This window comes from Brachycentrus maculatus, unplaced genomic scaffold, assembly GCF_059751285.1.
Source record: "Brachycentrus maculatus isolate JH-2025_06_01 unplaced genomic scaffold, ASM5975128v1 h1tg000514l, whole genome shotgun sequence".
Classification (NCBI taxonomy): Eukaryota; Metazoa; Arthropoda; class Insecta; order Trichoptera; family Brachycentridae; genus Brachycentrus; species Brachycentrus maculatus.
The window spans coordinates 464,150-482,500 of record NW_028281260.1 but is presented as its reverse complement, the minus strand read 5'-3'; the positions used below and the strand labels follow the sequence as shown (position 1 = coordinate 482,500).

Sequence of the window (18,351 nt, the reverse complement as noted above, 5' to 3'; positions counted from 1 at the left end):
CCTGCCGTTTAGGGACCAGTCCAGGGTAATATTAAATATATGTATTTTATAATACCTAACATTTATGTTTATAAATAAATCCATCACAAAAATAAATACTTCAATCATGAAAAAAATATTTTAACAGAATTTTAATGTTGAATACTTTTTTCTCTTTTCAAATTATATGTATTATAATAAATAATTAAATATGTATTATAATGAATGATTCACCATGGAAGTGCTGATTTGGCGTTAATGCACATATGCGTTAAATCAATTCACACGCAACGTTGCGTTGTATGCACACGTGTACGAGTGTGCGTCGAAAAAAAGGCGATCAGTAGATACGTATTCGGTTGCTGTCGTTGGCGTTGTGGCAATACACCAAGTAGCAAAAAAATTTAATGAAACGTAAGCAAAACGAATGTGCAAATAATTGACATCGACGCAACATGTTTGCCGGCTTATTTCACTCAATATATCTCAAGATGCAAGTGATTTGATTATGGGGTGCGTTTGTTTCAATTTCGCTCGTATGTGCATCAGCGCTTATAAACATATTACGCTACAAAATTTCTCGTAAATTTAATTATTTTTAAAAAAAAAATCTCATACCCTTGACAGGCGTCGTGGCGTAGTTGGGTAGACGCTCGACTGCGAAACGTCGCGGATTCGATTCCCGCCAAGTGTAAGATAATTATTAAAGAAAGTTAATTAGTTTATTAAAGAAGATTATTCAAGAAATATTTATTTTCTATTGGTCTGGGTGTTTATGAAGTTTTTTTTTTAAATTTATCTTCTCTATCCTTACTATACTACTTGCAGATAAGCCTGTAAAAGAAGAGGCGTTGCGGGTTATTCCTTAAAAATATATATATGAGAATTCTTCAATTCTTAAATTTCATATAGGTATTCCAAGCAAAACTAATCCAAGCAAAGCGAAGTTTATTTTTTAATTTTATTTTTTATCGTTTTTATTTTGGATTCGTAAATTCCCGCCACACTTACGTTTTTTTCGTCAGTAAAAGTATCGTAAGATAATGTATCGTCTCGCTGATATCGCTAACGTAATATGAGGCCATTTCTCCCCTCCCATTGAAGCGCAAACCAGCTTCTAGATGTAACATTATGATTCATTACGAAAAAGAAAAATGCCGCCTCACACTTGAGTAGGTCACATCCGAGTTGGACGTAAATAATAATAATTTCATGGATCATTTGTCGGATGCAAAATAGCAGATTTTATTAACGCATTTTAGCCTTGACTGTCACGCAGGATAATTACGTTATTTATGGATTACAAAATACTGATAAATATCTATTTTTAATTTATTATTTACATATTTTTAATATCTAGTAGAACATTGTTCCCAACGTTAACTGCTACTACATTACTTACTAATTGTTATAATATAAATAAAACATGTTTTTAACGGAATAACAAATAGGTTTTTCTTGAACATTACAAAAATATTATAGATCATTATTTTCAAAACTTTCAAAACGTATAAACACCACAATATTTTCGTTAACGTCCGCCTCCGTAGTGTAATGGTCAGCACGCTCGGCTACCGTTCTGGAGGACCCGGGTTCGATTCCCAGGGGGGGTAAGAATAAATATGAGTGATTTTTTCACTGTAATATTTATTCAATATTACCCTGGACTGGTACTTGAAGCGGAGGGCTGATCACCTTTCCTTCATGTGTAAACGTTCAAGATAACACTGCGTTTATATGACGCAGTGCCCTATGCACCATTGGGGTGCGGATAAGGGTTTTATTATTATATTATATTTTCGTTACCAGAAATTTATGTTTACCAGTTTCCTTTAAATCTAAAAAAGAAAACACTAGAAAATCGTTTTTTCAGTTCACTAAGGTAACACCACTAGTTTTGAGTACTTTAGATGTTCTCATTAACAGGTGAAAACACAACTTGTATTTTCACCTGCTTATGAGAACATTTGTAGATCTCAAAATTAGTCATATGCAAATCAATAAACTCAAAATAGTAGAGTTATACACGTGTTTCTTTTAATATTGAAACTATCTTGTTATTCGACAAAATTAATGGAAAATCAATAAATAATATCATTGATTTATTTGACATTAACTTGGAATTGGAAAATTACATGTAAATTGCCTTAAATTGTTCTTTATTTTAAAAAGAACTTTTTATAAGAGCGGATTCGTATGTTTACCGTTAAAATATATTTTATAAAACATTATTATGACCCTTGAAATTTTCTTTTATCAATATGTTAAATTTCAGAATTTTTGTGAATACTTGGTGTAATACCCTCACTGTAGGATATAAAATAAACGTATATAGTTTTATGAATAATAAATTTAAGATGAAATGATAATCATCCCTTAAACATCATACCTCCGGAGAAAGGGTCATAGTTTATCTTTCATTTTACGAGAAAATAATCCTTTTGCCATAAATTCACTAACATAATGCTGTATTCTGCCTGAAGGTAAAAACCTATTAAACTTCATTATCGTTTTACGTACTTAAAAAAACACTATAAAAGAAGTAATGAGCATTTTACTCCGCATAGTAAATTATTTTGTATTTATTCCATATTTTTGACTTGTTATATTGATAAGTATACTCGTTTATAAAATACTATAATTGTACATAATGTATCTACCAAATAAACTATTTTCTCTATTCAAAACAAAATATATGAAGAATTGACACTATTATATTCCAAAATAGCAAAACAAGAGCGCTTCATTTCCATTTTCTAAATCAAAAGGAGAGATATATTTTTACATACTCGTATTTATAACACAAATCTTATAATGCAATTTCATTATAAAAATATATAAAAATTAGCCCACAAAATTCTAAAATTTTGAAAGACTGATCGCCAAATATTCTAACTGACCTAATATCCTAAAAGGCAATATCGTCAGATGGTTCTTCGTTGAAGGTTAAATACGAATGAATGATTTATTTATTTAAAAAAAATGTATTTAAACAAGAAAATTACTTTTTAACCACATTAAAACAAATCCAATACATTGTATGTAGATTTTTGTGTGGAAATACTACGTTTCGATCCTTTTTAATTTATATTTCAGTACATTTCGAAATTCAGGCATGGTACTAATATATAATAATATTTGCCACTACAATATATTTTAGTTTCAATTAAATATTTCATATCGTTCCGAACATTTTTAATTTGTTGCCGACGGAGGTTAGAGGTCAAGCTAAAATATGGAACGAAGGCAAAATAAAGGAATGGGTAAATGATCAAGAGTTAATTCTATGAAAATTATAAAATAGTTTATACTTTATATTTTTTTCTCACTTTTTTGTGTGTATATAAGGAAAAAGTATGTAAAAAGAGCTCCACCAACAAGACACACAAGGTGGGTTGGGTGTCTACAATTTTTTAAATGTTTTTTTAAGTTTTTCTTTTAAGTAAATGTATATAATTTTATGTAAAATAAAAATAATATGGAGATGGTAAATAGATTTTTTAAAATTTATTTTATTATTAAAGAGATTTCAATACAATTCAAGATACACAGTACACATTACACAGTGATTTCTTTTACACAAATAACAGCTTCCATGGTTTTTCCATCTTTATTTTTTTATAAATATTCAATGTTGCGTTTTCCCATGACTTGATAAAACGACATTTATAGCTAGTTTGTCCTTAAACATATGAATGAATAATTAAACGATCAAGTGACGCAGATTGAATTTGGGAAAAGACAATTTGGCACAAATTCATTTGTCTTTCTATCATAAAATAATAAATTGAATGTAGGTTTTTAAAGAAAACACAATTCGTAACCCAAGGGACTAGATAATTTTCGCGCCTGTATTCTCGTATCAGTTTAAGATTGATTTAAAACGTAATCAAATTATTTTAAATGCATCCAGATTTTTATATACTCGTAGATGACGATGAAACTGAAAGATTAATAAATGTTTACAATCTCAACAATAATTAGGGTTCAGCAATCTCAACAATAATTGTTTTACAATTTAGCTTTATTATTTACTTCATAACCTTATATTTCGACAGAAAACATAAACTTTAATAAAATTTAAAAATAAAACTAGATATACATAACGTGATATAAATCTCGAATCGAAATTTATTTTAATATTCAATATATTTTTGTTCAACATGTAGGATGTCAATATTACTAAATTTTCATTCCCGATTCGGGGTCGATTCATTAACATTATAACGACTCGTCTTCACATTTTATTAATTAATTAATTTTACGACATTTTTCAAAGTAAAATATACATGTTAACGATTTTAATTTTATAAATATAAATTCATATTAAATATGTATAAAAACTAAGAGATACTGTTGTCTTTAAATATAACGGAGTCTACCGTCATTTTATTTAAAACTCTAGCAAAGTGTAAAGATCCTGAACAAGCACTCCCCTAATTAAAGGGCTGAGTAATTAATACGGAGGATTAATCAAACAGAAACCTTTTTTCAAAGGCTTAAATTTATATAAATTGAGATACCTCAAGAGATGACTAGCTTAGTTTAACAAAAGAGGTAAAATTTAAAATGTTTTTAAATTTTATTTACGACTCCAGTTTTTTAAGTATTTTAACAACTCAAAGATCTATTTTTTATTTTATCTTCTAACTCTTATCGGTACCTGATGGGGCATAGAACACTGTATCACATCAATGCAGTTTTATCTTCATAGTTAATTAAAGGCGTTAATTTAAGGCGTTAATAGGTTCAAGAACAGGGTGAAATTATATCAATATTCGGGTGGAGAAACAAATAAATTTATTTTGAACCCCTAGGAATCGACATCGGGACCCCTAGCACCAAAGCCAAAAACACAAGCCATTCCACCATGGAGGCAAAGATAAAACGACTATGTATTTATACCCTATATTATTCTAATTATATTTTCACGAGTAAAAATTACCGTTTTCTAGCTACAACCCTTTCGTGAACTTTTGACTATTATTTATTATATTAAAATACAGCGTATGTATGAGGAGATGCATGAACGTGGAAGAGGCGAAGAATATTTGCAAGGACAGAGTGGTGTGGCGCTCTATTCTCTCTGCCTACCCCTGCGGGGAAGCGGTGTGATGGTTAGTTAGTTAGTTAGTTAAAATACAACGTAAATAAGAACCAATGTCAATCAATTATGTATTAAAAAGAGCACTAGATAACTTAAATATTCATATATTTTTTAGTGATTTTAGATCATTAACAGTAATTCAACAGTTTATTTTATAGTGATTTAATAGTTTATTTTTTAAATAATTTAATAATTAATTCAGTAATTTAATAGTTCATTCAGTAATTTAATAATAACTTAATAATAATAATTAATAATTATTTAATAATAATAATTAATAATAATAATAATAATTAATAATGATAATTAATAATAATAATTAATTGTAATTTAATAATAATAATTCAGTTATTTAGTAATTTAATTCAGTAATTTAATAGTTTAATTTTTATTTTACTAACAGTAATTTAATAGTTTATTTTATTTGTGTAATTCATAAATTTGCTATCTAAGATGTTCTAGACTCCCGTTGAAAGTGAAATAAAACAACAAAAAAACACTAGGTACCTTTATCAAGATACAACGTTACTAAGAAATAATGTCATTTAATTTTTTTATTAAATATAACATTAAATAACTTGAAATTGATATTTTTTTGTGATTCAAATATTAAACACTAATTTACCAAATATATTTTATTTATGTAATTCACAAATCTTCTAACTTGGATGTTCTAGACTCCCGTTGAAATTTAAATAAAACAACAACAAAAAATACTATTTTACCTTCATCCGAATAAATAATATATCCAACAAGTCGGTATTTCAATCTGTAGCAAACAGTATCTATCCGTGGTTATCAAGAAAAAAATTACTGAACATTTAAAAGAAATTGTGTGAGATATAAAACTCAATCGCTCTCTTTAATTTGTTTGGATCCTCACTCGGTATTATATTAATCATTCATTTATCTGGTTTTTCCATAGACAAAATGGCTGCTGCAAAATTGGAGCGGGAGATGTGCCTCTGTAATATAATAGTGCGATGTTTTCGGAAGTTGTACCACTAACAAAACCGGCTCCTTTAATGAAGTGTAATTTTATGCAAATTGTGCATTATTTTCTTACCACTGACCCACATCAGCTACTCTGACATAGAATACTGGCTTCAATAGATTATTATTGTACAAAATTATTAATATACCATTATTATACTCAATATTCATAACATAATGATGAACCTAGGTATAATTTGATTGATCTCAATTTGTATCTGAAAATTTCCAAAGACGAGTGTATGATATTGGATAGTAAAATCATTTTTATTCTTTTGGTATTCACATACATACATTAAATCAGTGGTTCTGAACATTTTCGAAGTCCGGGAGCACTTTTGATGATAAGAAAAATTCGCAAAATACACCAAAACTAAAGATCCAAAAAACATACAATGATTACTTAAATAAAACTGATTATTTTATTACAGATAAGTAAAAAATTAAATAAATAAAAAAAAACTCCAATGAAACTTTTTGCGGCGAGAATTATTTATGTGACACCTGAGATTGTCGGCTTTTACAAATGTAAGTTATATTAGGTCTAATATTTGATAAAGCTACTCTCGTTTCTTCATCCAATTGCTAAGCTGAGGTTCACAAATCAAGGGTCACATCCTTTCAATGAACCTACCATTGATGGAGCACCGTCTGTACAAATTCCTACACATAACTCCCGTGATATTTTCAATTGTTCTAAGTATAATGATATCGAATCAAAGATATCTTGACCGCTGTTGTGAGGTGAGCGCACAAAACTTCACTTTGCAAGGGTTCTGCCATCTAACCATTATATTTGCAACTTAAATCGCACAGTGAATGAGCCAACACTGAATTTTGGTTTTCATATTTTCGCGGAGCACTTGCAGCAAGCTAAGATGGAGAAAAATTTATAAATTTAGTATTATTTTCGGGTAATTTTGAAATTGGAATTAATTAGTAGTGGAGTAGGGTCGAATATAGAGCCTTTCATTATAAATCCACAACACTAACAAGTGTACTCGAACTTGGCATTTAAAAAGAACATACATCACGTTGTAAATAAATAAAAATCAAACAAACTGAATTACGAATTTCAAACCATTTATTTCACAATAGATTCATTGATATAATAGTTTATCATAGTGTTATCATAATTTAACTTTTATCATATAACTCCTATACAAAGGCAAACGCTTTCGGGTCATTCGGTCTATATATGTATATGATTCCCAGTGCCGGCGAATGTGTTAGAAAATCGCATAAAGTTATTATATTTCTCAGTGTGTATGCATCACACTTAGCGAGAATAATAACTAATCTTCATACAATTACAGATACAAGATTTCGCTGCTTCAGGTAATCATAGATGAAACGGATGTTCTGCAATTCATGTCTTTAAATTATTTGTATGTGTGTGTACCAGCTATAAGATTTCCGTTTAAATAATTTGTTCTTCAATCTGTTAACATTTTAAAACACGGTATTTGAATATTTCAAGATTCTAAAAAATAAAAAAAGTTCTGTTTGCAATGAAAAAAAAAATATTATGTAAGAATTGCACAAAAATTTAAATTTCATTTATTGATTCGGCAGTCACTTCGTGGTAAAATCTATCCATTTTTAATTTAAGTTCTTAAATACCACTATTTCTAAAAATTTATTATGACACGTATTTCGATGCATATTACGGTGTTTTTAAATGATGCGGAATGATATGAATGAATGAAAATAGTAGTATTTACTAAGTAAAACTAAAATTTTAAAAAAATAGTTAGACACTGTCTATAGTATACTCACAAGGTAAATTTGATTGATTTTAAACAACAGTTTTTCCTTCCTCGTAATACTTTTATCACATTCATGTTACATTCATTTTTTGTTCAAAACTTTGCTTTTTCAACACGTTTCATTAATTGTACTTAATATAGCATGTATTGAAAAAATGTGAGCCTGTGGCTTTTCACACAAAATATTTTTCATACTATGCGATACCATGTTTGCCAAAATGATGTCCCCGGTAGAAACATAAATTGACACATTTGTGAAAGGTACGGATAGAAGGCTTTTACTGTGGTGAAACGAATAACAAAATATTGTTGACATATATCATTTTTATGTATAAAACTTACAACGTAACCTCAGAGGAACAGCTAGAACCGTAAATCATACATTATGAGATTGAGTTTAATAAAAAACAATGACTCCAAAGTTTATTTATTCATTATTCATATTTTTTATTACTTTCATATATTTAGATACTGTGTCACAAATAAAACATTTAGTATTTTAGTTTCACTTTTTATTTTGTAACTGTTTTTTTATTAAATGTATTTTTATATTTCTTTAAAGTTATTCCAATAAAGAATAGATCATAATATGATACCCACGTAATATTTTTTTTCAATAAAACGGTACCTGTGTTGAAATTTACAATAATGATAACCTAATTAAAATATATGTTATTTAATTTATTTTCATGTTGTAGAGGTCAATAATTAAATAAATTAACAGGAACGTTTTAATTATATCGTAATAAAATTAATTTATTAAGTGGTAAAAAATAATGCATTTTTTTCTTTAAAAAAGTATAAAATAGAGGAAGAAACAAAATTTTACTATTTGTAATTCAAAATTTTGAAAAAAATGTGGCTAAATAAAATAAAAATAAAAATGTATTAAAACAATGTTGCCATTGCCAAGAGTATATACATATTATTTTGTTGAAATATATATTTTTTAAAGGTATTAGAAATGATAGACGTACAATAATTCAATTAATTTAAATGATGTATCGACTTATACCTGTCCATGTCATCACACGTCGTAAGTAAAGTGCTTCCATATTCCCTTACCATGTACTAGTATTGCTTCTAACATATTTATATCTTAATAATAATAATCTGTTGAGGGAAAAATACAATATTTATGTTAAAACAGAGTTTTAGGCATTTTCGAAATATTGCTAAAGTTTCCTTTTAATTGCCGTAAAGCGCTGCCAACATAAATGGAAATACAAATGAGAAAAAAATCCAGCATCCGTTAAAAGTAATTTGGAGGAGCAAAAATGTTTTTTTTGTGATGTAGATCTTTGAAAAGAACCATAAATATAAACCTTGTATCTAAATTGTTTTGTAAGCGTATAGAATTAAAGGAAATGGTGTAATAAAAAGGGGTATTAATGTCCCAAAAAACATTATTTTTGTTTATATGGGCGAAAACATAATAATTAAAACTAGTGAGAATAATCATTGGGTACATTTATGGTTGTATTAATAAAACATGCGATGTGTAAAGTTTAACATGAAAAAAAAATAAACCAAAGTTTTTTTAGCGTTTAAATGTAAATGAAATGCATAGAAATGTGTACTTTGTATAGCTAGGTAGGTTGTATAAATTTTTATTTTTATTTAATTTGCGGGTGAATTCGCGAATAATTTAAGTTTCGAATACCGAACGAATACGAACAAAGATTTTAATTGTAACTATTTTACTAACAAGTGATTTAATTTTTGGAATAATATATTAAAAATATTTTCAAATCTTATATTAGTGGTTCTGTATTGGTGTTGAATATAATATCCATGGACCATGGAAAAAGTATGTGTTTTGGTCCTTTTAACGTTCATAAACTCGTAAATTTATAAAACCCAATTTATCTCTGGAGAAAAATCGTATGTAGAACTCATCCTAGGTATTAATACTGTTATCGTTCCTTTAACGTTACGTGGTATACTTGGCTAAACGCAAATATCGTAGTCATACAGGAGAAAGTGACCAAGTGCATATTTTTACAAAAACGTGATTATTGACTATTTGATATCTTACTAGCTTTATATTGCCCTGAAAGAATCTTAAACTTAAGAAATTTAAACTCGGAAGTATAATGTATTGACTTATTAAAAATGACTAAACTCCATTGATGTTTTTTTTTTGCCATGCAAAAAATGGCCCTCCTGAACATTTTACGTTTTGTTAGTTGGTCACTTTCTCCTGTACGACTACGATATGTATCCATAGAGTAAAAAAAGGGTTTAAGTGTTCTCAAGCTCTCTATGTTGCCCGCTATTAATCTTGCTACCTTTTCAATTATTCAAAATTCAAATCTACTCGCAGTCAGATGAGGTGCAACAAAAAAATGATTAATATCGTAATGATATATTTAAAATTTAAAATTGTCAATTTACTTTTTAAAAAGATATAGTGATGCCTCGCGTAACGAACGCTGTGAAAACGAACTTTCTGTTCGTCTATTATGCGACTTACACAACGGAATAAATCGTATTTCAACTTACCAAAGTCATCCTGACGATTAAAAAATAATATCTGAAAATAATAGCAGTAAAAATAAGGAAGAGGTATCAACGCCAGCAAAGGGCGGTTTTTTAGATTTGGGAAAAGGTATGGAATCCACAGCGTCACTATACACGGTAAGGACAGTCTAGGCAAGAAAGAAGCAGAGAAGTTCTCTGTTGGCTTTCAACAATATCGAAAGGATAAAGGCTACTCACAACAAGCATTCAATATCGATGAAACTGGCTTTTCTGAAAGAGAATGCCGAACAAAACCGTCATTACCAAAGAAAGGAAGGAATTGTCGGGACACCACCCATAAGGACAGACTGACACTCTTGTTTTCATCCAATGCTAGCGATGACCTGAAGATCAAACCTTTGTTGGTTATTCTGAAAATTCAAGGATTTTCCAGAAAAACAGCATTAAAGTCTAAACTAGTCTGACTAAAAAATAAACCTGAGTATCTTTTTCACGACCACATTTAAATCTACAGAACGAAATATTATTTTCACCGTGTTATGTGAAAACGCGTTTCATATAATGAACTTGCTCGTAGAACGAATTAAATACGTTATACGAGGCATCATTGTATGTATCAAACTTCAATGTGATCGTTTTTACGAACGATATTTAAAATGGAATAGAGATTATCATAGTCTACTGTTATCTGGTAAAAGTATATTCATATTTCATATCAGTTTATGAAAATTATTAAGTTATGCGAAGATTTCATAAAATTGGCGAGAGGAATGATTGAATATTAAAAATTGGCATTCTCACCGTAACACGAGTTTATGAACGCTAGTTTGAGTTCGAAAAATTTTGGAATAAGAAAATTAGCCATCGAAGCGAATAATTAGTTTAAGACAGAACTCTTGGCAGAGAAAGATTTACATTCTTTTTAAACATTAGTTTTCTTTTCCAATATAAATATCGATTTAAAAATTAATATTTAATAAAAAAAAGAGAGTTGAGTTAGTTTTGATAATGGATATTTGAATGCACATCCATCATTACCATTTACGTCAGAGACGGCCAGTAAAAAACAGCAATTCTTGAATTATTATAATAAACACATACATAACTTTAAACAACAATTCTTGAATTAAATAATAAACACACACATCGCTCACTCCTTTCAAGAACGTCATAAATCAAAAATAGCCAATTTTCAGTTCTGCATGTTTTCGGAATGCCCAGAAAATGTACTATATTCCAGCAAAAGAAGCATATTTTTAACTCAATATTTACCCGCTACAGGGCAGAAAGTGTTGTTTTTGCATTTTGAAGAAAAGGTATTGTTTAATTATTTTTTTAAATAAACTAAATATTTTACAAATGGAGAAAAAACCTTCAGGTTTTACCTAAAAAGATCTGTTGGACAGTAAAAAGTTCAATAAAAGTCTTGATATTTATTTTTGATATATTGTATTATATTTTTAAACTTTAAAAACGTTCTACTGAAAAATCAAGTTTTTTTTATTTATGACGTTCTTGAAAGGAGTGAGCGACATATAAACTTGAAAGCGGCCGGGTCAGGAGTCGTAATAATCGTCGGGTATGTATGAGGAGGTGCATGAATGTAGAAGAGGCAAAGAATGTTTGCAAAGACAGAGTGGTGTGGCGTTCGATTCTCTCTGCCTACCCCTGCGAGGAAGCGGCGTGATGGTTAGTTAGTTAGTTTTAACACATACATTACTAGTCGTGGAAAATTATAAAATGCCTATTTTTATATCCACCTATTTTTCAGTTCGATTACAACTAGGATTATCCTTCTGTGTATGCTGCTAAAAAAGGAGAAAACTTTACATTTCTTATACTGAATACATTAACCCTTGACCCAAGTTTCGGAAAATAATACAGCAGAGGTAAGCACTAAGTATCTCAGTATACTTTTATCCCATACATACATACATAAGTATCTAAAATAACCATTTCCTTCTCATCTACACCAAATTCCAGGTGTATTTCGTTCTCTAGTACCTTCTAAGCAAAAGACTAGGGCTGCCAAAAAAAATAGTAATAGGTTCTTTTGAGAGAGAAAAAATTATCGAAAAAACAGTGATACATTTCAACAACAGCAAAATTAAAAAAAAATATTATCGCGATGAAAACTTTTATCTCGATATAATCTTAATGTATAGCATTTGAAAAAGCAATTGAGTACAATTTAATATATCGTTGGGTAGGAATTAAATAGCGTCTAGTATTGTTTTTTTAGTGAATAACAAAACTACCATACATTTTTTTGGTGGATTTTAAATAAAAAACACTTGTGATGTGTCAAAAACCAATCGATTAATGCATATAAGAGATTTGATATCTTAAATAAACGAATTATATATATTACCCTCTCACGAGGACGACCGAAAAAGACTTTTCTTAAAATCTGGCGGTGTCAAAAGTCTGCGTAATCGGAGGGCATGTATGACTAGATGTATGGATGTGAAGGAGGCGAGGAGTGTATGTCAGGACAAAAGAGTGTGGCGTTCCATCCTTTCTGCCTACCCCTGCGGGAAAACGGCGTCATGGTAGTAGTAGTAGTAGTTGTAGTATATATTACGAGCTATTTGATTATTGGGTTTGTATTCATAATGCTTGGTCATTATATTGACCATTAAAATTGTTCAATGTATATCTTATATATTTGCATATTTTTATTTGTTAACTTTAATTTATCACATTGCACAGTCATCGAAAATACTGCTGTAATTTCTCTGGGCAGTTTGATTGATTGATAGCAATTGGTCAACCTTACCTAACCTAACCGGTTTAGTTTAATGTTAGATAAGTATATGAAAATTTGTTTTAATACAATATATTCTCTTATCTTTAACTTTTAATTTCTCATTGGACTTCCAGCATCAAACATAAAACGCGGGCAATATATTTTCTATACAATTCATCACTTTGTCACATATCCCTTTGGGCACTTTTAAAATTGCCAGAGCATTATAAATAATGTCCAATTACTTAGATTGCCCGTAAAATAAATACAACTAAAAAAATCTTTAAAACTAAACCTTTATAAAGTTTGTTTCAACTTTCTATCACGTTCGCTCTAGTCCTATTCGTAACCCCTGATCTAACCCAACACCCGACACCGGGCTCCATTCACTCCTCTGGGTATGAGAACGGAAAAAAGCGAGATTGCTGTGGGTGCCATAATGGATACTTCTCTTGCCGTACTGGTTTTATCCTCGAAAAATATGTACAAAAGCGTTGTGCTTGAACGGAAAAAGCTCTAGGGATAAAAATAGAAATTTGTATGCAGCATTTTAAAACAAACTTAGCGATTTTATGTGACTCGCATTCGCCTTTTGCTTTTTTAATAATTTTCCGACGTAAAATGAGAACTTTGGATTCGTACAGTCATAATAGTAAATTGCATTACAGTATGTAGATCAGTCATACGCTTCAGGTCCACTGTCCAGAGTAACACATTCATGCAATTAAAATCACATGATTATTAGGTAGGTACCTAAGTTCATTCTACTGAAATTCCAATAATATTACTATCTTTCCTTGAAATTTTGACTGACAGTCATATCAACCCTTCCTCTACCTCTCCTCCTCAACTCCTTACCTGATCCTTCACCTTGTTCTTAACAATTTAGAGTTTTGCAATATTGCAATTATTTGATTATTCGTGGTGTAATTTCATTGTGTACTAGCACTATGTGCCCGATCATTTCGAATAGCTATATAAGGTTCAAACTTTGACATTACATCATGTAGTACTATTTAAAAAAGACAAAGGTAGTAATGTAAGGTTTGCTCGATCGCTTCTTTTTGATTTTGTGCTTTCAATACGGATTTTAACCTTGACGCAATGTTATTGTGGCACTTAACATCATGTATATCATGCAGTATCAACAGTCTGTTTGGAAGTGAAGGAATTTGACAAAAATTTGAATCATTTAAAACGTCCACGAACTGTCGTACAATTAAACTCGTGTAGTAATCGCATTTAGCCACGGGACGCTGAATGTGGGGACCGCTGAATGGTGCAATTCTCAAAACCATTCGTTAAAATCCGTTATAAAAGCCAAAATCAAAAAGAAGCGATTGAGCAAAACCTACATTAGTACTCCTGTCTTTCTTAAATAGTACTACTACTACCGTTTTCCCGCAGGGGTGAGCAGCGAGGATAGAACGCCACACTCTTCCGTTCTTATATACACTCCTCGCTTCCTTCACATTCATACATCTAGTCAGAACCTAAACCACCAGGGTTAGGTTCTGATTGATCTGATCGTGCCTAGTCTTTTTCGGCCATCCTCGTTCTGTTCTCCCGCTCATATTCGACACATATACAATTTTTCTTAGTCGTTATCTCGTTATCTATTCGCTCCACATGTCCATACCACCTAAAAGAACTTTTCTTAACATTTTCAATAATCCCTTGTTCAGCCTTACATTTCTTTCTTAATTAAAAAAAATATTGTGGCACTTAACTTATGCTCTATAATTAAACTGGATAAAAATGATTAATTTTTATAAGCGTAAAATGATAAAAACCAAAAAAAGTGACACCTCTTTTTTCTAAGGTTTATCTGTGAGGGAAATTTTGTATAAGTGATTCAGTTAACCCTCTCCAAATCATGACTATATCGCTACCCCTAGCCGGTACTGCCTAGCTTAAATCTTTTACAAAAATATTTTTGTACTATCGTGGCACTATATTTAAGCGTTATAATTAAACTGGCAAAAAATGATGAAATTTTAAGACTGTAAAATAATAAAAACAAAAACTCAAAGCCTCTTTTCTCAGAGGTTGAGAAAAGAGGCTTTGAGTTTGAAGAAGCGATTGAGAAAGCCCTCTTCAGATCTTCTCTTTATTAGTACCGCTACCCAGCTTACATAATTTTAAAGTTTTTTTTTTTTACTTTTATAATATCGTAGTACTTCACTTAAGCATCATAATTAAGTTGACTTAAAATAATGTTTTTTTAACAGCGTTAAATACTAAAAACTACTTTGTCCGCCTCCGTAGTGTAATGGTCAGCACGCTTGGCTACCGTTCTGGAGGTCCCGGGTTCGATTCCCAGGGGGGGTCAAATAAATATAAGTGATTTTTTCAGTGTAATATTTATTCAATACTACCCTGGACTGGTACCTGAAGCGGAGGGCTGATCACCTTTCCTTCATGTGTAAACGATCAAGATAACACTGAGTTTCTATGAAGCAGTGCCTTATGCACCATTGGGGTGCGGATAAGGGTTTATTATTATTATTATTATTAAATACTAAAAACAAAAAAGGAAAGCTCTTATTGCAAAGGTTTGTCTGTGGTAAGAGTAAGCTATCTTTTCTCAACTCACCCCTTTATTAGTACCCCTGTTTTTCTTAAATCATTTTAATGTTTTTTTTTACTTTTATATTATTGTGGCACTTAGCTTAAGTACAATAATTAAACTAACTGAAAAATGATCAATTTTTAATAGCAGAAAATGATAAAATCAAGAAAAGCAAAACTCCTTATTTCAAAAGCTTATCTTTGATAGGACTGGTAGGGATTCGGAGAAAGATGTAAGAAAATAATACCACAAATACTCAGACTAATTGAAAATTAATTTCTATTCAATTCGTTTTACAACTAGCCAGAATTAAATTTACGACGCCAGATTTAAAGTCAAGCGTCTATCCTCCATGGCGTATGTCTCTGTTGATCTTTTTTTTCAGTTTTTGTATATATTATGTTTCAAAATAGTCAATGTCATTTTTTGACAAAAAAAAAGTAGATTTATATTATCCACTGACACTTCGTGATGGAATTGCATTTTTAATTTATTATTAGATAAAAACCAATATTTTTAGCTTTTCCACTTTTTTATTTGACCAGCGACCGGGTTTCGTCGTTAGACCAGTCTGATGATGTCGGTAACGACGAAACCCGGTCGCTGGTCAAATAAAAAAGTGGAAAAGCTAAAAATATTGGTTTTAATCTAATAATAAAAATAATAAAAAAAATAAAAAAAGTAGTTATTGAAAATCAATGACAAAAAGTGGCTACTATTTTTCTGTTTATTTTAAGCAGAAACTTATTATTAAAACCCTTATCCGCACCCAAAGATCCATAGGGCACTGTATCCAATCAGTGCAATGATAAATTGATCGTTAATTATATGAAATCAAGGTAATTAGTGTAACGCTTCTGGTACCAGATCAGAGAATATTAAATAGCTCAGGCTGATCTAAGATACGATTGGAATTCGATACAGATGACTTAGCTGGACGAAGGAGCTTAGGGTGAAGCACATTACTGCTATATTAGAAAAGAAATAAAGGAGGAATAAAAATTACAAGAAAACAAAAAAAACTGCAATTTTTAGAGGACTCGGGTTGGTATGCGCATGTGAGGAGAATGGAACCATCCAGACTCCACCACATTGCACTATACGGCAACCCCGAGGTAGACGTCTCTCGGGCAGACCACCAAAGAGATGGTTTAACAGCTGGGAATCGGCATCGCAGGAGGCTTATCCCTCTTAAAAACAGGCCACAAAGCCTACACCAAGCAGAATATGAAGAAGAAATTAAACATGCCAAATGTATGTCTTTCCGAATGGCTCCATGGAGATTAACGTACCGGAAAAAGTGAACGAGAATGTCTACCCGACTATTAAACCATGTAATAAAGGAAAGCACTCGATTTGAGATCATCAGAATGGAAAAGAATCACGTTTGTTTAATAATAATAATATAACAATGACAATTTTCGCAATATACAAGCGGAATAAATGGACGCTCCCAAGAAAGTGATTCTACACAAATCAGCGGAGCGTTCATTGTAGGTATACAAAATGTTATAATATCAAAGATTACGTCTTTGTTATTTTAACAACACAAACTCAGTGTAAATACATACTTTGTCTTCTCTTACTACTAAAAATCCGTTAAGTTCAACTTTATCTTAGAATTCTCGCGAAATGTGTTGAATTTATCATCATATAATATGTTACTCGTATGTGGATACGGGTGTTTTACTTGCAGTATTGGAATACTATATTAAGTGCCATCGCAAAACAGTGTTTAGAAATTTCTTTAACCATAAATACTTTCATTAATTGAATTGGCAGTCACTTTGTGGTAAAATCTATCCATTTTAAATGAAAGTTTAACTTATTAAATACCACTTTTTCTTAAAATCCATACGGTGCACCGTATAGATCATTTCCAAAAACCGCGGTGTTTGAAAATGATGCGGAATGCATCGAAAAGTGTTACAGTAGATTTGAAGAAATAGTGGTATTTACCAAGTAAAACTTTAATTAAAAATGCGTAAATACTTACGAACGATAATTTTTCAAAAATATGGGAGATTTTTTGACATCATTCTGCCTAAAAGATTATAGTAAAATAAATGTATAAGAAAATATTACGTTGCGATACCTCTCCAAAATGTTTTTGAGATATTTACGAAGAACTATCAATCATTTTGTAATAACACATACCTTTTGGAGTGTTTTCAAGTTATTTCACAGTCAGGTTTCAAATTTATTTTCAATAATTAATGGATAAAACGTTAATAATAATAATAATAATAAAACCCTTACCCCACCCCAATGGTGCATAGGGCACTGCTTCATATAAACGCAGTATTATCTCGATCGATTACACATGAAGGAAAGGTGATCAGCCCTCCACTTCAGGTACCAGTCCAGTGTAATATTGAATAAATATTAGAGTAAACCCCTCTGGGAATCGAACCCGGGACCTCCAGAACGGTAGCCGAGCATGCTGACCATTACACTACGGAGGCGGACAATAATTAATTAATTAAGACAATAATTAATGGATAAAACGTTAACTGTATAAAATCAATTAAAAAGCGAAAAAATGTCATTAAATTAAAAATATATATAAATAATTACAAATCGTGATCTTATTTTAAATAAAATTGATTAATTTTTATTTTTCAATGTACAATAGGCTGTTTGTCATAAATTACTTATTTTTCACTTTTTTTGATTAAGTAAATTTACTTCCAACACC

General features: G+C 30.4%; 2 protein-coding genes across 6 annotated transcripts in view; one reads left to right on the top strand and one right to left on the bottom strand.

Annotated features, from left to right (window-relative positions):
• Positions 1-18,351, bottom strand: part of LOC148301804 (DNA oxidative demethylase ALKBH2-like) — a 142,192-nt gene that overhangs the window by 34,014 nt on the left and 89,827 nt on the right. The window contains exon 1 of one of the 3 annotated variants that reach the window (XM_088272684.1): positions 598-620. The exons of the other annotated variants lie outside the window; for them this stretch is intronic. The gene's annotated coding sequence lies outside the window, so the exon portion shown is untranslated. Of the gene's footprint in view, positions 1-597; positions 621-18,351 lie in introns of those variants that run through there. 3 annotated transcript variants of the gene reach the window in all.
• LOC148301805 (uncharacterized) overlaps positions 1-18,351 on the top strand; it is a 119,829-nt gene that overhangs the window by 13,289 nt on the left and 88,189 nt on the right. The gene's annotated exons all lie outside the window — the stretch shown is intronic.